The 23,190-nt window shown below is 37.1% G+C and overlaps 1 long non-coding RNA gene and 2 pseudogenes across 1 annotated transcript; all 3 read right to left on the bottom strand.

Annotated features, from left to right (window-relative positions):
• Positions 1 to 3,102: 3,102 nt before the first annotated feature.
• On the bottom strand, positions 3,103 to 3,814 carry LOC137723585 (uncharacterized). The gene is made up of 2 exons (XR_011066942.1): positions 3,593 to 3,814; positions 3,103 to 3,383 (listed from the first exon to the last, which is right to left on the bottom strand). It is a non-coding gene; the product is annotated as an uncharacterized lncRNA (long non-coding RNA).
• A 9,455-nt stretch (positions 3,815 to 13,269) lies between these two features.
• On the bottom strand, positions 13,270 to 17,526 carry LOC137722812 (uncharacterized WD repeat-containing protein C2A9.03-like; annotated as a pseudogene).
• A 632-nt stretch (positions 17,527 to 18,158) lies between these two features.
• Positions 18,159 to 23,190, bottom strand: LOC137723213 (pentatricopeptide repeat-containing protein At1g06710, mitochondrial-like; annotated as a pseudogene).

Here is a 23,190-nt window from a genome sequence, read left to right as displayed (position 1 = left end):
CACATGACTCAATTTAATTGTATTTATGGATGTTTGTATGTCAATTGGCCAGCAAAAAATTACTCCCAATTACAAATAAAATTTTATATCTACAAAGTACCCATGGCATGCGTAAGTTTTTACATCTAAATACGAACACATTATGCAAAGGACGAACATCCAGCAGCAAAGCATCTCGCAGAAAAATATGCTTGATCTAGCCTGTTATGTTCAGGAATTCAAGCTAAACTCCAACAACTAAAACATTGTCAATCATCCACCACCCAGAAGAGGAAAAATAAACAACTTTAACTCCGGGATAGGGATGGTACAAGTTTTGCAAAGATGCATCAGTTCAGTTAATAGCTAACATGAAGAGAAACAAACTGAAGAAAAGAGCTTCAATAAGCACATATATGGCACCTGTGCCTGTAAAACACAAGCCAAAAGATGAATAAAAAGAAAATAGAACTACCTCTTGGTCGTCCCTATTTCAGAAATAGGTCGCGGGTTTGTGCACCAGTGATCTTCCCATCTGTATGCGTCAACTTTCACAAAAATATTGGTGTACTTCTGAACATCAGTTTGCGTCAAACTAAGCCATGATATATGAGACTGACTAGAAGCAGAGTTCCCAGCACTGGATGAAACTCTAGTAGCACTAGTCTGAGACCTGCTGGTTTGCTTTTGCAAATGACTGGGCCTGCAGAGGCTGGCTACCAACCTGGGTACTTGGGCTAGCTGAAGACTGGGTCCCAACAAATACTGGCACAATGGCTGATGAGATAAGTACGTTGCCAGGAGGAAAATTCTGCTTTGGTTAAGATGGGGTTGCAGAAAACACATCATCTCCAAACGATGAGTCGGGTGTTGCTGCAAGATTTATCTTGGGTGCAGGTATTCTAGCTTCAGCCGGGCCATATCATGCTGACTTCACCATTTCTTGCGTAAGTTCTCTTACTTGTGCCACAGTGACAATTCTAAGGGCATTGTAAAACTCTGCCTGACCAAGGAAACTAGTCTGCCCCGGGTCTGCACGTGCCCAAATCTGCCAATAAATATAAGCAACCAAAATTAAACTAAAACATATCCTCGTCCAAAACAAAAACTAGAACATATCCAAACTTCTGTTACAAAAAGATAATGAGAAAGTGCACTCATATAATCAATCTTTAACGTATTATGCCCCCGGTTATCATTTGATTTGGAAATTCCTTCAGCAAAACAAATATAAAGCTCCAAGAACCTATTTGTCAATGTGGTCATGACCCAAGAACATTTCCCTTGTATGCTACAATCCTAACTATTCCGTAGTCATCTTATGCTGCAGGTTTTCACTACTACACAATTGTAATGTAATAAACAATTCTTGGGTCATATAAGTTTATAACACATTTTTAAAGTCTGCTTACCACCTAAGGTCGAAAGAATACACCAAAAAGTAAATTAATGACCTAATAACACAACTATCTCAAATTCACTAACTGTAGTATTAAGTCCTTCATCTTCTTATTTTCTACCATTTGAACATCAATTCCGTATTATACTACGATCAGGAGTGGCTAATTCAAACCCCTTGGGTAAAATAAGAACAGCCCCGACACAAAATAAAAATCTCAGCTTAGATCAGCGAATTACAACATCCCAAGCTCACATTAACCACTTCAACTACAATTAGACTAAAAATTCAAAATCAATCTGATTTGGAACACATTTCCACCAGCATAAATCCCGATCAACCACTATAATTACACAAATATAATCATACACACTACAATATACATCCACTTATACATATAAATATATATAATATATATACACACAAGCATATACATGTGGAGAGAGAGTAACTGCGCAAGACAGCGACTGCTTCATTGCCACTAATCTGGCCATTGCGTTCCAAACTGGCTCGTCGAAAATACGCATTGAAGAGATCCACTTTTGTCGATTGGTTCTACGCCGACGCAATCGCCACCGTCGGATTGCGATTGGCGGAAAATTAGACCATGGAATCAATCGAGACCTCCACTCGCTCAGGCTGCCGTACACGTGAGTAGCGCCTGGAAGAATCAGAAAACCACGAATTCGAAGGACAAAGGTTTCGATGCCTTAGAAAACGACGACGTACAACAGGGATTTGGTAGCTCTAAACCCTAAACTTTCAATATGTTAAATGTCTTATGCTTCTAAAACCAAAACCAGTATGCAATCTGACATGCGTATGAGGAAATTAGCATCATTGAGTGCTTGTTCCTAGGACACAACTGGGGGTGTTTATTCCTACCAATAATGTGACCGTATGACAGATTTTAGGCTAGGCTTATTCCAGTTCCTCCTACAGATGTCAGATAGCATGCTGAGTTCAATCTGAGAAACATAAGATGCCTTCAAGTCACCAACCAACTGTTTGAAAGTTTTAGATTGCCGTTACAAAGTAAAGAGAGCAGTCCATATGAAAAAACCTTTGAGTAGTTTCCTTGCTTGCACATGCCAACAAGCCTTTGAGTAGCCCTTATGAAAAAACGCCAACATAGATGGGAGGAAGAAGAAAAGGCATGCGCAAGCAAGTGAAGTTAATCAACACTTAAAGTGATAATCCAAATTAGTTGTCCAAAATTTTAAACCAAATTTGAAAATCAAATGATGTATCACCAATATAAAATACGCATGTTAATCAACACTTAAGTGATAATCCAATCATCAACAACCACATATTTGGTTTGCAAATTGGTTTAATATTTTGGTTTCCCTAGCATTACCTTATATATAAACTAATATTACAAACTTTGTCCATTCAAATAAGAAGTTTACCGACTTTGAGCCATTGATTATTTGCTTATAGAATTTTGTTAACCATACCAGTTACCATTGCCTCTGCAAAAAGAAGTTTTTCAAAATTAACGTTGATCAAATCTTTTCTTCGATCAACTATGTCACAAGAACTATTGAATGAGTTAGCTATTTTATGAATTACAAAAAGAATTGGTTGATTAGATTGTGTAAACTTAATTAGTACATTTGCGTCATAAAAAGCGAGACGTGTAATATTTAAGTAATGTTTGTATATCTTTCTTCAATTTATCATTGGTCTTACTCTAAAAACTAATTGTATAAACTACCATGTGAAGTTGCATTCCATAACATATATTTAGAGTTGCTGGTGACCCAACAAACCCAACAATGCTCGGGTATTCCATAACTTTTATACATGTTAATTTAGTTTCATATCTAATGTTTAAGAATCATTTTGATACCCATAAACACAATGTATGAGTTATCAAAGCTTCTTCAAATCACAAAGAAAGAACTATGCACAAGTGGGAGAGTACAAGTGCACCTTAAATGCTTCCTTGATAGCCATATCGACTAAATATTCCTCGGTCAAGATTTTAAGCTCATCCACCCTGCACCACAAACAAATGTAGACAACCATTAACAAACCTACTCCACTTTTGTTCATGGCCAGTGATTCTTCAAAAATGATGCCCACGCATCCTATTCCAAACCGCAGTGCCAAGGCAACTCCCGTATCATGAGTTTGTCTCATCAACTTAGCGTTGTAACAAAGCATCCTTTTTAAATGTGTACAATTATATGCTGAAGAAGTACTTACGAAATCATGGGAAAGGCACTTTTCAACAACCATGCTGGAAATAAAATGTTATCGAATTGGCAGCAACCCAGGATTGGTTAATTGCCACCACCCAGTTCCAGCTGCTGCAAATACTGCAATAGCTTTTAGCAAATCAGGCTTTGGCCGGTAACTGGCCTCAAATTCTTGCGAGCTCGTTTCATCAACCGAACATAAAGGATCACATGATCAAGAACTTAGAGTTCAACTTTCAAGTTGATTCAAAACTTTCAAGTTTCGACAATTCAGTTTTCAAACAGCATCTAATAGGCAATCCATGAGAAACCCATGTCTTAACCTATTAGGCAATTCCATTCCCATGAACTAATTACTAAAATTATGTGCATGTGCAACTGATACATTTCAAATACTCGTATCAACGACTTGATCAAAGTGCTAATTTTCACAAGTCTATCCGAGTATATTAAACTTTTCAGGAATTACACAATTCAAATTTAGACGAAGTTTGCCAAAATTAATCAAAAAATATGGCACAAATAGCAAAACTAACAACTGGGCACGGTTAAAAACGAGAGCTCCTGCTCCTCTTCCTTATCGCCACCAATATTGTTGGCACCGCCGCTGCCATTCTCCGCCAACATCTATCTGCTGCTAGCGTAAAACTTTAAGCTTTAATCGCTAGGGAAGTGCAGAAAAATCAATTCAAAAAGAAAATCCTAGAAATCACTTATGTTGTTATGGAATAAGAAAAGAGAGAAGACGATTCTAGTGCCTTACGAAATTTTCGATTGCGCTTCAGGATCTCCGATTGTGGTCCATAATTTCCGATGATTCTCCCAAAATCTCTGATTGGATGGATTAGGGCTCTCATTTTTCAGTCGAATATGAAAGATGAGAAGGTGGAGGGAGAGAAGAATGAAGGGCGCGCCCGTTCTTTTTCGTCTGAAAAATAAAGCGCCTAATTGAAAACTTAAAACAACATTTAGGCGCTATATTATTATCAGCGACACCATTTGCGACGCATTTAAAAATCCTTGGATCCCTTACATCAGGACCCCTGGATAATTCTGGATACACCAATGGATGGTGCCATGGTGGTGTTCAAAGAAAATGAAAATTGGGTAAAGTTCAAAAAATCTACCATGGTGTCACGATATTTTTATACCTTATTTTTTAAAATTGATAATGTCATATCTCATCTTACGAATTTGTGTCAATGTCAGTTTTTCTATTACTTTTTCTGTTAAATGCTGACGTGGCTAGAAACGAGACCCAATTTTATTAAAAAAAATAATTAAATATTAAAAAAATAAAAAAATAAAAAAATAAACAATAAACAATAAACCAAAAAAAAACCAATCAACCCGTGTGCCCCCTCCCCAAAAACCCGGATCCCTTTCTCTGAGTTCTCCCCCACCCAACCCTCTGTCTCATCTTTCGCCTCTCTCTCTCTTCTCTCTCCCTGCAACCTGCATCCCTAAAATCCCAAAACCCAGAAATCATTCCCACCTGAGTCATCACCGTTGGCGAGCTCTCAATCCTTTGAGCCAACGATCGCCGATTAACCCCAAACCTTTCCCCTCCACTCCCGCTAGCGTCAAAGCTCTCCTTCTGGCACCACAGGTGCTTCTGGTTCCCCCACTTCAAATACCAAGTCAAGTTGAAATTGTGCAGAGGCTTTGCCCTCTCAGAACCCATCGCGATGGACTTCACCTCCATTCTCTTTTCCTCATCCGACCCGACTATATACACCATTTATCGGAAACTCATACCAAAGAGAGCCACTCTCAGATCACAACTCTCTCTCTCTCTCTATTTCTCGCACCTCCTCTGATTTTCTCGAAAAATCTCGGAATTTTCTGGGAAAAACGGAGAGTTTTTCTATTGGGATTGTTGTTGTTGTTATTATTGTTTTGTTTTTCTCTCGCAAATCGCCGGAGGGAAAACTCCGGGGGCGAGGAGAAGAAGAGAATGTTGTTGTGGAGGTTGTGGCTAGAGTTAGGGTTTGGGGGTCGTGGCTGTCATTGCTGGAGTCAACGACAGAGGTAGGGTTGTCGTCGGTGGGATCGGAGAGAAAGGTTGGGGGGGCGGGTGGGAAAGATTTCTGGGTTTTGGGATTTTAGGGATGCAGGTTGCAGGGAGAGAGAACAGAAGGGAGAGAGAACAGAGAGAGGCAAGAGAGAGAGAGAGGAGAGAGAAAGGGTTGGGTGGGAGAGAACTCAGATAAGGGGATCTGGGTTTTTGGGGAGAGGGGACACGGGTTGATGGGTTTTTTTTGTTTTTTTTTTTAATTTTTAATATTTAATTTATTTTTTTAATAAAAAATGGGTCTCGTATCTGGCCACGTCAGCATTTAACAGAAAAACTGACGGAGGTCTGACATTGGCACAAATTCGTAAGATGAGGTATGACATTGTCAATTTTAAAAGATGAGATATGAAAGTGTTGTGACACTAATAGTTGAGGTAATTTTTTGTACTTTACCCATGAAAATTTGATGCCCAACAACCAACTATTTATTTTTCTTTTAAAAGAAAAACCAACTATTTCTCAAAGAAAAAATATATATGTCTCGCTTTGTAAATAGTCATTTTTATTTACCTACTCACAGTTAAACATATCTTTGTCATTTAGTATTACAGTTTAATGATATTTTTCTTATTAATAGTTAAATGATCTTAACTTTCGCTCTCATAAATAACAAGTTTGAAACAAATTATCTCAAAAAAAAAAAAAAAAAAAAAAAAAAGAGAAAAGGAAGAAATGTGTCTAAATCTAGAATAAAGAGTGACTTCTGCTATAAGCCAAGCTTTTTCTTCTTTTTTTGTCGAAAAATAAGAAATTTTATTGAATGAAATATGTCTAATACAATTACATTAAACAAGCCCAATAAGGTGGGGATAACTAAAGCCCATTCAACAAAAAGGTTGAAAAAAAAAATCCTAATCTTCAACTCGCAAAAGCCGACCATTGGCGTCGCCATCACCTTGTTCACAACCACAAAGGTAGCCACCCGAATAAAATCAACTATGCATTAAATTCGATGAAGGTATAACAGCGCAAAACAATTGAACATGCAACAAAACCGTCACACCAAAGAAAAGCCAACAGATGTCGACCGCCAACACAAGCCCATGCAAGGAGAACAAAAAAACCAAAACAAATGGGAAACAGATGGGGCTAAGGAGGCACCTAAACAACATCGCTTTGGGAAAAGTTGCAACAAGCTCAGCCCTTGATTTCATAGATGGATATTAAATCCCTAGCATATTATCTTTCACTCTAATTTCATGAGTGCGTCTGAAATCCTACTAATACTCCATGTATGGATGCCACTGAGTGCGTCTGGATCTTTACATTTTGTTAGGTCTGAGTGTGTCTAGATCCCTGCATTCTGGACAATTCCATCGGGTTCATCTGGAACCTTACATTTTGTTAGGTTCCGAGTGTGTTTAGATGCATTCTGCGATTCCATTGGATGCGTCTAGAACGTTCATCTTATGGATTCTATAGAGTGAGTTTGGAATCCTACTTCTTATCTTGTATGTCAATTCTATCTGATTCCATGAGTGCGTCTGGAAGGCGAAACATTATGATTTATGTTAGTTCTTGTGTATTTGATCTATTTGATTTCATGAGATCTCGAATGTAGAATGTTTGTGAGTGTGTTGCTCCTATTATTTTAATGTATGTATGAAAGGAAAGCTGGTTGATTGTCTGTAAGGATCCTTCAATTAATTTTGTGAGTTAAGATATTTTATATATGTAAGGGATTGTCCATGTTTTATAAATGAGATCAATTGACTTTTCAATCACATGCGTTTACTGTCATTCACACCATCTTTATAGCTTATTTGGGTTTTTGCTTTTTGCGATGTACTATTACCACTGTGTAGAGAGCCATTTTGAAGGTTCATAAATGTTGATATGTACGAGGTGTCTTGAGTAGCAATGCTAGGAAATGAATTAGGATTCTCTCTCATCCTCTTCCCAACCCCTTTCATCTCCTCCTCTCACATTATCTATTTTGTCTTTCTCATTCTATAAAAAATTAATATAAGATGTTGACGTGGTTTAACCGTTACCGTTCAAATAGGAGGGGAGAGAAGGAGAGAGAAAAAAAGAGGAGAGAGAATCCTACTCCCTGAGAAATTGAGCGCTTGGAGTGGTTAGGTTAACCTTTTACCTTACTGTCATATTTTGCAGACTTTTTGTATTGTATGTAAGTGGGATAGACCTTACCAATATGTAAATTATGTTTTTAAGTGTTTTGGTTGTATAAGTTATACAGTTACGTCTTAAAATTATGTGTCAATCCTAGACCTATCTTGAAATCGGGACATGACATTGTATCAAAAAGAACGTTAGACCATCTTCAAAGGAGATGTCAAATATGTCAAATAGGATAAAAAGACATTCAAGTGTTTTCCAATAGATATGTCATATATGATGTGGCATATGAGTCATTTGACTCCTTACTTTCTAGCTGCCTTTTTTTACATCAAACAAAGAAAGAGTCAAATAATTTAATTTAATTTTTTAATGCAAAGTCATGTTAACAACCAATAGAATAAAAACTAAAACTAATTTTGATTATTTTTTTAATAGTTAATATAACACTAGGCCCAATAAAATAATAAAATAAATATTTGACACATGCATTCGAAAAAAAGAGGATTTAGTACTTGTATTCAATTTGCCACATCAGTTATCAAATAAAATTTTGACATATTATATTTGACATCTCCTTTGAAGATACTCTTAGAAAGGTGTAGTCAAATTTGGATTTGATAAGACTTGATAGTATTTTAATAAGACTTTAAAATCCGGGTTTAGTCAATTAGATTTTAAAAGATTTTGAAATCCGTGTATAGTCAAATTAAGATTTTAAATGATTTTAAATAATACATCCAAATTCATAGGTAGTCGATTATGATTTTAAAAAGTCCACAAGAGTCCAGGTGCAATGAAAAATTATATCAAGGATTTGCAAGGATTTTAGTGAATGATGGATTTTGATGGATTTGAGAGTGGGTGGTATAGATACCAAACACCTTAAATAATCCAAGCACCACCCATAAGATTTCATTTCTCCTCTATTAAGGCCATCTCCAACCAAATGGTCCAAAGGACCGAAAATAGCCTGAAAACCGCCTCCAACCGAGGGCTAGGCGGGAGGGCTCGTGGGCCCTATAGAATCTAAAAGGTCCCAAGGGATGACCCAATCCAGCTAGGCAGCTTGCTCGGGGCTAGCCAGAAATTTAAGAATTGTTGTCGGATATAACCGACAACATTGTTATTATTCTTGTCGGTTATATCCGATAGTATCCGACAACATTGTTATTAATCTTGTCGGTTATATCCGATAGGAATTCTTAAACAAATTTTTTAATCCAACGGCTAGCTGACGTCAACTAGCTGTTATTTTTGAATTTTTTTTTTTTACAGTTTTTTTTTTATTTACAAATTTTTTTTCCTATAACTTTTATTTTTAAATTTTTTTTTTTTTATAACCTCTATTTTACAAAATTTGTTTCATATTTTTTTTAAATTCCATTTTTTTCCTATAACTTCTATTTTACAAAATTTGTTTCATATTTTTTTTAAATTCTATTTTTTTTTTCCTATAACTTCTTAAGCCATTGTACAACATTAAATTAAATTAAGTAACATGTAACAACATTAAACAATATGAAAAAACATTAAATAACATTAACCAACATAAAAAAAAACATTTAACAACATGAAACTTAAACAACATTTTTTAAAACATTTAACAACATAAAACTTAAACGCCTACTCCATGCTTTTTCTGGCCCAAAGATGTGCAACAAGATCCTGTCGTAAGTACTTGTTTGTGGCACGGGAACGTATCATTCCATAGCCCCTCATGTACTTATTTACAGAGATACTACCAGTTCTTGGATTGAAAGGCAAATTAGGCCCATCATATATTTATAGAGATACTACCAGCCCACTCGCCTCCTCACTTTGCATCGCTGTCAGTGTCACGGTCGAGGGAAGGAGTAAATCAAGATCTAATGGTTAAAACATTCGGAGTAACATCCAAGAATTTTTGTTCCATCGACAGTCTTAACTAGATATTGGAGCTGTCACATCCCGACCCGGGGTCCACCACATCCCAGGCCCGACCCGAAATGTCCACTAGGATCCCGAATCGAGCTATGCTGGGCGACACGCCTTGATTTCGGTCGGGGTGTGTCAGGAGCAGTGGGGTTCCTCTGTATTTTTACTACAAGAGAACCTTGGCTTCCAGTTCCATTGTGACAGTGCAGAGATGACTCACACTAGTCTTACCCTTACAGATAGATTTGCAGTTTCATCAATTTCATAACCTTACCCTTTTTACATTTCATTGGCACCACAGATGAATTAGAGCATGACACCGGATAACGGAGATCAAAGAGAACCCACAAGTGAATACTCGAAGATAAACAACTCGCCACTCTAAGGAATCCACCAAAGAGATAAGAGTTTATGGATAGGAAGAAAAACACTCTTCACTAAACCAAGTTTAAAAGTAATTCTTAATTTCTGAATAATTGTATTTCCATACGTAAGTAGTGGTTTTAAATAGTTAGGCATGGAACAACCTTCTACCTTCCATGAAGAGGTTACTAAGCATAAACTTAATGTAAGACTAATCATGAACTTAAATGAAAATATGAACCATTTTAAAATTAAATATGATGAATGCACCATGATAATTAGACGAGTCCAAATTTGGTGTCAGAGCATCTTGAAGAGATGCTGCAAAATAACCAAAATTCTATTTTTTGGAAAAACGATATAGTATCTACACTAAGAAGGGTGGAGGAGTAATGTGACATCCCGTCCCGGAAATATCGAAGCGTACATTTGAAATTACAATTTTACCCCTAGTTCGTTACATTTACGTGTAGTGTTGTGTTGTGTGGTGTTGTAGGACCACACACACACTCACACACTCTCTTTCTCTCCCGTGTTTTCCTCTTCCTCTGTCTCTTTTCTGTCACTTCTCTCTCTCTCCCAAACTCCATTCATTCTTCTTCTTCCTTCAAAAACGTACGGACAACACACAAATCACCCAAACCTTGATGGATCGAAGGAACCAAGGGCATTTTCGGACTCGTGAAGCTCGTACGAGTGCAACCATACCATTTTCAGGTGAGAAATCCTTCGTTTTCATGTCGATTCGAGGTAATCCGATTTAGGTACTGTTCATGCAAACTTAAACTAGCGTGTTTTTGGACTTTTGAAGCTTGTAGATGTCTTAGTGAGGTCCTAAGGAAGCTCGGAGTACTTCGTTGGAGAAGTTTGGACGTAGGAACACGGAGAACGACAAGTTCAAAGTTTGGCCGGAGCTGTCGGGGCTTTTTCCGGCGAATCCATGGCGAGTTAGAGGTCAAGGCAGGTATGGATGTGTTCGTCTCATCAATACCTTCAATTTGATATATAGTACGTCGAAAATGGTTAAGAAATGAAGAAGTTATGACACTTTGAAATTTACCCAGAAATTCCGGCAAAACACCATCTCCGGCGAAACCAGTCCGGCGACGCGAGGAAGAAGACGCGCGCGTGGGCAGCGCGTGAACAGTGCGCGTGGGGGCGCGTGAGAGCTCCAAATTGAGTTCTGAAAATTGTCACGCGTTCGTGACGTCGTGTAGATCACCGTGGTATATTCATACACCCAAATTGAGCAATGTATGAGAAAGTTATAGACGAATGTTTGGTGTATGCGCATTAAATAACGTCAATTTGGTTACTTTTTGTATAGGTGAAAATTATACAGAGGAAGAATGTAACCAAGCTAGGGGAGGTTCAGGGACCTACGAGACGTCGATGTGATCAGTGAGTGGGCAGTTATTTTTCAGTATATATATATATACGTATGCTTGACGTATTTTAAAAGAAATACGAATTATATATCTTGTCATATATGCATCATATTTTAATATGTGCATTACCATATTTATGCATACTGTTGCATGGTGCTGAGGAGGCCCAGGTAAGTGCCAGGTAAGTGGTATTCATGTTTGTATTCAGTAGTAGTTTGAGATGCTTAGAGAGCTCATAATCTGCACCCCGGTGTTAGTGCTCCCGCCCAGGGCCAGGGCATAGTCCTTCACGTGATGTTCACCAGCACCACACGCTCGCCTTGGATCCAAGTTAGGTGCAAGCCTTGTCGTGCAGACCACATTAGGTGGTTCCGACTCGTAGGTGACCCGCGATTATTCGCACAGTCTTCACGTGATCGTAGCACTAGAGCGTATATATTACACCCAGTCCTGTCGTGCAGACCACGTTAGGTGGCTCCGACTCGTGTGCAGATTCAGATATTGAGTTGAGATTGGAGCTCTATATGCAGCGGTACATGTCACGTTAGGTGACTCCCGGCTGCCAGATTATATGTTATTGATGTGAATTATGCTTGAGCATTTACATTTATTATGAGATTCTAATGTGGCATATTCTCAAGCATGAATGGCATATTCTTGAGCATGAATGATATACCCTTGAGCATGTTGGCATATTTATACATACGTATATATGTTTATTTTCTGAGAAAGTATACAGGTTTTACGGAGAGGGGTTACAAAGTTTTGAGAAGTGTTTGGAATTGGAAAAGAATTGTTTTACTGACCCACTCAACTTTGTTTTGCGCCCCTCCAGGTTCAAGAATGGAAAAGGTGTGGTGACTACGAGGAAATTCAACGGTGTTCTGACAGAATGGACCAAATAAGGACTCACCTTCGGGTGTTTCATTTTAGAAGTTGTATATTTTAAAGCTTCCGAACTGTGCAAATGGTTACGTCACTCTCACGTGATGGCCAGCATGCCCTCCTTTGGGACGGGGTGTGTCAAGTAATGTGGTTTAAATTAAAGAGTCAAATTAAAAATAAAAATAAATAAATAAATAAATAAAACACGTACCTTCATAAAAGAATATCTCTTATGGCAAACTGAATAGTCACTTTTTAAATTTATAGAGTAACTGTTCATCAGCTAAATATTAAAAAAATAATAAGACTAGCCTTGAGTTAGGAGAAAAAAAGAGAAAGAAGATTGTTTTAGAAAATAAGTGGGTTGAGTTTGAATTGTTAATAGTAAAATATTTAAAGTTCGTTAAAATATAGAGTGTTGCTATAAATGAAAAGTTGAGTTGAGTAGCTAAATTAATTTTTTAACACTGTTTATTATCTTGTTTAACGAAAATTTAGAGCTTCTCTTGGATATGCTCTTAAACAATGCAATCCAAGAATTGTACTGTAGAACTCTAATCATTCATGATTAGTTATTACAAATGATAAAAAAAGAGAGTATAAAATTAAGAGCATGTAGCATTGAGATTAAGAGCTCGTTTGGAAGCGCTTTTAAAATAACTTAAAACATTTTTAAAAAAAACGCTTAAAAGTACAAAAAACGTTTCATATGTATAGTACAAAAAATAAAAAATAAAAATAAAAACAGTTAACAAACAAATTTTACAATATCACATATTGTATTTCGGGTTTATCTTCAATAATTCGAGACTACTCAGTAGTTCGGAAAATGAACGACAAACATGAAAAATTGTTGTATTTCACGATTATTTTCCAGACCACTAAGCGGTCCGGAACCCTTGAACAAAATTGTTGTATTTCACTCTGCTATAGGAGAGAAAAAGGCACAAGGAACAGTGAAAAGAAAAGAAAAGATTAGGAAAAAGCAAAAAATGGGTTTATCAGGAAATGGTTTAACAAAGAAGGGTTTCACATCACTGTACAAATTCTAAATTCTAATCAATCATTGGCTTATTCCAACTTTAAACTTGGTTTATCAAACTAACCTACACACAAAAAAAGAAAAAAAAAGTTAAAACAAAGAGTTCAGAAAAAGTAAACCGCAACTTCAGTGCACTCTTTCTGCTTTTAACTTCTGAGAAAATCACATTGCCAACACTGATGGACAGCCCTTCGCCAAAAGGATCAAAAATAGGAATCCAGATATCCGTACGTATGCCTTCTGTTATACTGTAGCAAGCTGGCGTATGTTCGGTCCCAGATTCCTATATACAGAGACTCGTCATCGGGACTCATTGATACACCGGATATCTCCCCAAAGAAATCAATCTCTTGCCGCACTTCGTAATCTGCCTTTGTGCTATATATATGCACAAAATCTGCAGGTTCCGCCACCACCATGAACTGACCATCTGATGAAAAGCGAATTGACCTAGCAGCACCCAAGTTATTCTTCAGAACGGCAACTGGCAATGAAAGATTTCTTATGTCCCAGACTCGGGAAGTCTTGTCCTGGTTTCCGGTGGCAAATATGCGACCATCAGGATGCCATGCTGACGCAAAAGAGTAATCCAGATGACCAACGACCTTAGCAATAGTCTGGAATGACAAAAAAAAAACAAAAAACAGAGTTGTATATAGTTAGAAAATGGTTCCCATCTTTGAAAATAAAACCTGGAAAATGTTTTTAGATGTAAATTGGGAATTTAGAAGCACAACTGCTCTGCTAACACGAAGTTAAGGTGTACTAAAAAATAAACAAAAAGTAGATTATGCTGAACAATTATAAAAGCAACTGTGTAAGCAAAAATCTGTTAATCGTATTAAAGATAGCACTTGTATTGGTATTTTTCCATCATTAACCATTTCCTCAAAGTCTACATGTCTCGTGTTCAATTTTCAAACAGTTTACCTCATCTTATTAGCAATAATATTTCTATGGAAAGAAATGCAACAAAATAAGTTGCAGACAAGAGTATCATGATAAGGAAAAAGATCTTGGTACCTTCCCATTCTGCGAATCCATCAGCAATGCATCTACATGATCACCAACAACCGCAACAAGCCTATGATCTGGGCTTATTGATGTATGCTGCAAATAAGGTCAGCTCCACGTTAAAAAAAAGAGTTATGGGAGGAATAACCACAGAAACCAACACGTTAAGCAATTGCGGATCACTTCCAGTTTACAAGCACTTACGTATATTGCACTCTTCTATTTCAAAGAGGTAATTTGTATGAAGTCTGCAAAATATTTTTAATACTAGGACTGGCTCAATCAACATTTTGTGCTTTTAAGGAGAGGGTCAATGAAGAAAAATTTGGCAAGTGGTATCGACCTTAGTTGGAGAGGAAAATTGTTCCTATGTCATTAGCTGAAAAGGAAAATTGCTTCAATTTATCTATAAAAGAACGAAATGTCCATCAAGCTAAACCAAAATATGAAATTAGTCTGCGACCTACACCAGTCACCAATTTCCTTTTATTTTAAAAATTGTCCTTGTCCTCAGCACAACCAATTGAACAAAATAAAACTGATTTGAAAGCTTGGCTTCCTAGTTGACATCTCAACAATTTCCAAATATATCAGAAATAATACTCTCCAACGCACAACTTAGCCTTCTAATATTAATATCTAGGGAGGTTGGAGTCAATGAAAATCACAGAAAGTGAAAGTGTAAAGACAAATATGTAGATTCTTAGTATAGAAATAGAAAAAGGCGGGTAAGTTTATCTGACCAAAACCATCAATACGAATTAAGTTCTTCGGATGACTCACATTCACTGGCCAAGGGAAACGAAAGTGATTCAAAAGCTGAAACTTCTCCATGTCATATTCTCTTATGCCGCAGTCATTATTGGATGCCATGAAATGCATTCCACCCCTGAAAAAGCGTTTCTATATCAAGTTGTGTTTTATTAAAAGAAAAAATTCAGACGAACAGATTTTCAGAACTAGCTAAAATACCCCAATCTATCGTATATTTATGATGGCTTACTCCTTGTTTATCAAGAGACTGCAGATAAAGACAGAAAAATATGATTTAATACTTAACTGAACATTAACCATACTTAACTCAACATTAACCAGAAAAATAATCCTTCAACAGACTAAAGCGCTATTTTGCATCTGATAATGACAAATATAGAATTACAAGAAACAAATTACATCCAACAAGAAATGAGCGCCTAAAATGCCATCAGTAGCTACCACATCGGTTGAATTTAATCATTTCATTAACAAACCATTGCGGAAACCAAAGATATGAATGCACGGACTAGGTCAAACCATTCTTACTAGTAGTACAACAAAAGAGCAACAAAACCACTTTCCTTATCCAAAAACTGAGCTCAGTGCGGATCCTAGTACACCGGATTAGTTATGCACTTTCCTAATCTAATTCCTAACCAGCATTTGTTCCAGGTTCAAGTCCAGAAGGTGTCTCTTAAGTTGCCTATCCAAGAACAGCTTCCATTACCCTCAACCTCAAGACTATTCCAAAAAGTTTTCACATACTTCAACAAACACTTACTGGCACACTGTCACTGATATCCAATATTAGTCGGTTCTTACATTTCATTTAACTTAAATTCAGTCAAACATTTTACAAGATATTTAGAAAATTCCCTGTCCATACTAGAATCTCAGCTTCTACATGCAACAATCCTGTGTACAAAATGGTACTCACACTCAATACAACGTGTAAAAAATAAATATTAACCACCCCTTTCACAAAAGTTAATAATATTATTACAAAATTCATTTTTGTTTTCCTAGGTAGAAAGTATTAATTTCAAGACAGAAATTACAAGCACCACACAACATAGCTCATAATATAAAAACCAAGCTATTCATGTCTGACTCCCCTGAAAGCCGCTATTGCCAGTTGTTCTGATTGGTAAAGGACAAACGAAACTGGAGTTAAAACTCTGGTAGCGAGGTCATATCTCTACCCCAAAAAGAAGTAATTTTCCAAGATCAAATACAGTAACCAAATTTTGAGCCAGCTAATGGCATTAGCTCTTTTCTTGACAAGTAAATGGCAAAGCAAAATCATCAGAATGGCAGGATCCCAGACAAGTCTAATTGTCAGATTTACCAAACAATACGTCTAATGTGGAAATACTTAACTCTCATCAAACAGCCATGCACTGTCAACACGCTATTGAGATGTAAACATTAGAAACTCACTTTACAAGTAAGCTCTCCTTAAAAGCCACCAGCAACAAGAAAATTGTCCTTGACTGCCAGTGTGCTTATCTGAGTCTGCATAAAACCCTCCAATAAACTTCCTGCATGTTTCTGCAAGACCATAGAACTTGGCAATCTTAAACTATGGACATAAGTAGAGGACAAATAGCAATTATAAGGAACACTTCAACGTATGTAACATAATTGGGAGGGGGAAGGAGAGAGCATAAACCAACAAAAGCTGAAAAAAAATGAAAAACAATCCATTTGATTACTTTATTTTCTTTCAAAGAAACTAGATCATACAAATTATGTACAGGAGGTTGTACTACCTCTGTTGGGGCAACATGTCCTGCAAAATTGAGAACCTCAGACAAATTCCAAACCTGGAAATAAAGGATTGTAGGTTTAACCAGTCTTGTATTATGGAATAAGTCATAGTAGTTTCCACCTTTCTGCATTTGTTTGCACTCCTGGTCAAAGTTAACACATATTATCAGTGACGTCTGCTAACTTCAATAGTGACTTGCTAATTGGGGAAATGAAATGAAATGAAGAAAATGCTCGAGAACAAGAAGAAAACCTTGTCCACAGCTTCCCCAGATAAAGGGATGTTCTCATAATTCCTGTACTGTTCTAGCCTCGTCAATCTGTATTTTTCCCTTGTTATGTTCAATCTGTCCCATGGAATACCTTGAATGTCCTTTCCCTTTCTCGCTTGTGCAGATGACGTATCTGACACTTTGGTAAGCTGCTCAAATTCAAGAACAAGGGATTTCAAGTCCATTTAGTACAACAGGAAAAAAAAAGGATTGAACAATGGGAGCCAAGAGTTGATGGAAACAAACCATGTCATACTCATCAAGACCCATATCTCCACCTTGATTTTCTTCCTCCACATCCTTGACAAAATCAGACATGTCCCCCCTTCATCCGCCATATAATCGAACTGATAGCCCTGCTGGTAAGACATGCTCTATCTGCATTCAAGTTCACAATTTCAACATCTTCGATACAATTCCAGCACACTTAATAATCACCGAACACACCCAGACATACTTTTCTGGCATCTTTGTCATTATGAGGAAGTTTGACTGGAGCTTCTCGCATCTGTATAATGCCTGCAATTTGAAATTAGACACCCTATGAGATCTTGCGGAGAATTTCCAAACGCAGCTCTGATCACATAATCCTTATTACACTCAATTCATAACTCATAAGTAATTGCTGTAAGAGTAACTAGGCAAAATAAGTTCAAGCTCATACAGAAATTTCATCCTGTAAACTGTTTTTCGAACAATACTGTTTTGTTTTCATGCATATCCTAGATACCAACAAAACTGTGAAATGGATATTTTAATAACACTACTACCTTGACATGATTGATTGGAAATCAAATACAACTTCCCGTGAACTCAATTCCACGTCACCAACCTGCTCACTCAACGAGCAACAACAGCAGTAAGTAATAGAGCTGCGCAATATCATTCTTGCCATGTTGAAGTAGCAAATAACATAGTGAATTATCTGTACCTAGTACATAAGTATGTGAACAACGATGCATTTAAACAAGTGCAGAGATATGAATAATAAAAACCTGAATTTCTGACCTTCTGATGATTCACCATGAAAATGGCTTTGGAGCAGTAAATAAATTCTAGCAGCAGAGACCTGCTGCATATTCTCATTAAGCAGCATCATCTGAAAGCCTTGGTGCAGAACATCGAAACTGTGTCGTATGGATACAATTTAGGAAATGTGAGTTGATACTGCAAAATCACAATTTTCCAAAAACTAGATATGAAGACCACAAGGAATATTACAATCAAATAAGATTCTAACGAATTGTTTTGTTTTCATATTAACTTATTTAACATCTTAAAATGCCCACCAAGATGCCCTTTTTCAATCCAACCCCCCATTTCTTCTATAGAAATTTTACAAATAACCCCTTCTACTCTTGCTTGTATCCCTTGTGTATCCATCGTATATGCCTCACACATATCCATCCCATACCCAAAAATCAAAATTTCCATGAAATTAACAAGATACAGATTTGGAATATCTGATATCCATCAAGGCATCATGGAGATGTATTGGTATTGGATCCTGCATTCTCAAGATTTTTGGGGTAACCATGCTATGAAATTATATAAGATGACATACCTCCTTTGAATAGGTAGGAGATAAAAGTTCTAGTTTTCTTGAATTTCTAGCCGCTTCACAAAGTGGAGTAAAAATGTAGTCACTTCATTAAGCAAGCAACAGTCATTCACATCCTCATGTTGCATATACTTGCACACGGACTCTGATAGAAATGCACTCCACTCCTCAACAGAACCGTCAACCAGGTCACCAGGTCCAGTGAGTCATCAGATGGTGCATGAGTAACAAACAATGATGGTCTAGAAAACACACTAATTTCTGTCAGATGTCTCTTCTTGCATATGCCAATGGATATCCTGTGCAAATAATTGAGATATATAAGAACAATAAAAAACAAAAACAAATAATTTACAGTGACAATTATCTAAATTCATTAAATAAATAAATATCCGCAGCACCAACTGTTTCAGATTACAGCTTCCCATACTATTGAAGTTTGCACCAAACAAGCATAGATTACCTCTTGATAATAGTTTTAAAAATTGATAAAACAAAATAAATAAAGCATATTATCTAAATTCATTAAATAGAAATTTTGGGATAAAAAAAAAAAAAAGGAAAAAAAGAAGCCAACGTAAGAACTAGAGAGCAGAAGCAATCCTACTGGTTACTACTGTGGTATCAAAGATCTGTGTGATCATTATGTTTCAAAGATCTTTCCAAAATGAATCTAAAATTCTGGACTAACCTCTAAATGCTACAGAAAGGGTCTTTACAAACCTTAAAAAAGCACAAAAGACAACTTATAGGTAGATACTGTAAATTTACAGCTTGAGGCACTCAATGACATACTGCAGCAAAGTAAGATAGGTCATCCACAACAAATCAGAAGGCACTTATGCGAAATGCTACCGAGACAGTAAGGCAAAGTTGAGAGATAAGAACAAAACTGCTCCTGAACAGACAAGTCGGCCAAACCATTCAACATAAGATACACAAACAAACAATTCATTCAAGTAGTTGTCCATGAGTTCCAATATTGTCACATTTTCTTAATTCATTCCTTTAAATAGTCAATAATGGCTTAAAGGTCCATGCACAGATGTAAAATGCATGGCCACTCATAAAATTTACATGCTGATACAGAAACAAATAGACTTGTTACCGTGCTTCCTTAATTGTGCATGTGCTCACACAACACAAAATGTCACATTAAATTCAACACTTCTCAAAATTAAAACCAGTATAGAAGAAGTAGTTCAATGTTTTATCGATGCAATATTTCTTAAATGCAAATTAGATGTTCTCTATGCACAATTCTTTATGAGCACTGGATTGAGGTTTATTTGGTTAGGGTTTGATTGTGGGGCTTAGGGATATAAAGGTAAAGGCCTAAGAAATAAAAGCCATAGGAATTTTTTTTTTTTTTTTTTTTGTCATTTTCTAGGGCATTAAATGTATCATATTCCCACCTAAAAGATAGAACCAAATAAAGAAAAGAAATGATTGAAAATATACATAAAGAGGAAAAAGACATTTTCATGTAATAGAAATAGTTGAAAACTACAGTATGGAAGAAAAGACGAATTAGAGAGACAAACCATGTGGCATATGCTATCTGTAGTTGAAGAGCTTCGTCCCAATTGTTAGCTTTAATAAGCCCTTTAATAAGATGAAAGAATGTATCCAGCTCTGGAAAACCACCATGCCTCATCATGTCTGCAAACATCTCCAGTGCCTTACCGACCTTATTTGCATGTGAAAGACTCTCAATCAATGAAGTGTACATATTCTTGTTCACAGATGTAAACGGTGAAGATGACGAAATCTCTTTAAGCAGCTCAAGAGCCACTTCCAACATTCCAGCCTTTACAAAATTATCAATCAGAACTTCGTATATGTGAGTAATTGGCACTGTGTCACATTCACTCATCTCATTTAAAAGCCCAAGAGAGGTCATGAACTCTCTATTGTAACCTTCAATAACATTACAGTAGCCTACCATATGCTTAGGCCAATGTGTTTGTTTCATTTCATCCAAAAGCTTATGAGCTTCATCCAGTAGTCCAGTTGAACAGCAATGATTTATCAAAACCCCGTAGGAGATAAAATTTGGAGCACAACCCTCAGAGCTCATTTGTTTAAAAAGCTCAACACACTTTTTGATATTACCTGCTTTCCCAAAGCCATCTATCATTGCGGTATAAGTCACAACATTCGGATAACACCCTTTTTCTTCCATCATCAGCATAAGCTTATAGGCTTCATCTGTTTTTCCAACTTTACACAGGGCATCAATCATCTCTGTGTAGATAACAACATTTGGTGCACAAGAGTGTTCTAACATTTTGGACAAGACTTTTGAAGCGAGATCCAGTCTTTTATCCTTAAACAACCTATCAATCAAAGAACTGTACGTATACACATTTGGACTGTACCCTTGCTCTGACATCTTAGCAAACACCTCTTGTGCTTCATCTAGCTTCCCATACTTGCAAAATCCATCTATAAGAGCATGATAAATAATATGGTTAGGTTCACAACCTTCTTCTGACATAGCATGCAATAAATCACGGGCCTCTTTCACCTTGTGTGCTTTGCATAAACCATCCACCAAAGCCCCACATCAACATCAGGGACGTCCACATTACCTCTCATTCTCTCATATATCTGGCAAGCCTTTTCAATTCTACCAGCTTTACAATGACCATCAATTAAAGCAGTATAAGTAATAACATTAGGACTGCAACCTTCAGTCAACATCATCTCAAAGAGTTGATCAGCATCAGACACCTTCTTTGCTTTAAGGTATGCATGTATAAGAGCAGTATATGTCACCACGTTTGGAGCACAACCATTTCGTATCATTTCATTAAACCAGCTCCGAGATTGTTCAATAAGACCAGCTTTACAAAAACTATCAATTAAAATAGTATAGGTATAGACATCAGGAACAATACTATTCCTTTTCATTTCTTTAAACAACAAAAATGCTTGTTCTACCTTGGAGGCATTACACAAAAAGCCAATAACATTAGCATACGTATTAGTGTCAGGAACAAAACCCCTGTTCATCATTTCGCTGACAACCTTATAGGCTTTCTCAAATTTTCCGGCACCGCAAAGACACCATGCAAAATTGCTCACATTGACCTTACTTAGCATAACCCCTGCATCAAGCATCTCACCATAAGCTTTTTCAGACAAATCTAACATATTTGGGCTTGGTAATTCCTTGTTTCCACATATACCATCAATCAAGATATTGTAAACCACGTAGCCTGTCTGGCACTCACATCTTACCATTTTCTTAAGTAACTTATGAGCATAAGAGTGATCTCCGGACCTACAATAAGCATGTACAAGAGAACTAAATATCTGAGGGCTTGGAATACGACCTTCTGTGATCATCATACTAAGAATTCTCTTGCACCTACCGAGCTGTCTTTTCTTCAAACACCCACAAAGCAAAGTCCTATAGGTCACAACATTAGGAATGCAAGAATCGCATCGCATTCTGTTCAAAAAATCCTTAGCTTCCTCAAAAAGTGAAGCTTCACACAACCCAGATATCATGTTCGTCTAAAGAATAGTATTGGGCACAAACTCTTCCTTCTCAACCAATGCGAGAGCTTCCTTCCACCTCCCAGCTTTGCAAAGGGTGTGAACAAATGAACCAAATGTATACTCATCCATCTTAAACCCTGAATCCAACATCTCCACATGGACCAAGTGTGCTGTGTCCAACTTATCTGCTTCTAGAACCACTTGAACTAAAGCATTGTAAGTTGCTTGAGTTGGCTTGTATCCGATATCCTTAAGCCTCCCCAGCTCTTCCAAAGCTACATTCCACAACCCATTTTGGCAGTACTTCCGAATCAACACATTAAGCAACTTCCTAAGCACCTCTCTATCATCACCCTTAATTTCTTGCAGAAAATGTTCCGCTACCCTCTTATTACCACACTCCAATAACTCTAACAACACGTTGTACACAGGAGCAGTGTGACTATACCCAATTTGTTTACCTGCACATATGAAAAATTTCACACCCAATTCAGGATTTTGTATAAGCTTCAACACCACCACCAGAGTTTCATTCAGATTATCCCTAAACTACCTAAGAAACTTCTGGGTTCATCAAACTCATCATTATTATTCCTGATAGCATTCGAAATCAAAATGGCATTGTTAGAAAACTTAGCTGATTCAAATTTTGGTATCGAAGACCCACCACCAGCACTGGTATCCAACACCGAATCGCGCAGAGAGGCGAATTCCTCTGCTGAAATAGACTCAACTCCAGAACTCTCCGGCTTGAACAAATAGTTGGGATCGAACAGACCATCGAGATTGTCCTGCCAAGAAGTGCAAAGTAATCTGGGAAAGCAAAGCTTTAGACTTTGGTGGGAGGATTTGAATGGAGAAGGGAATGGTTGTGATGGGTTTGTGGAGAAAAATGGGTTGGACTTCAGAGGGGACGGAGATATGGCGGAAATTGATTGCCAGAGGAGAGTTTTCAACCGCCTTCTGCTCAT

Source organism: Pyrus communis, chromosome 17 (genome assembly GCF_963583255.1).
Source record: "Pyrus communis chromosome 17, drPyrComm1.1, whole genome shotgun sequence".
In the NCBI taxonomy this organism is placed as follows: Eukaryota; Viridiplantae; Streptophyta; class Magnoliopsida; order Rosales; family Rosaceae; genus Pyrus; species Pyrus communis.
This window is presented reverse-complemented; position numbering and strand designations above follow the sequence as displayed.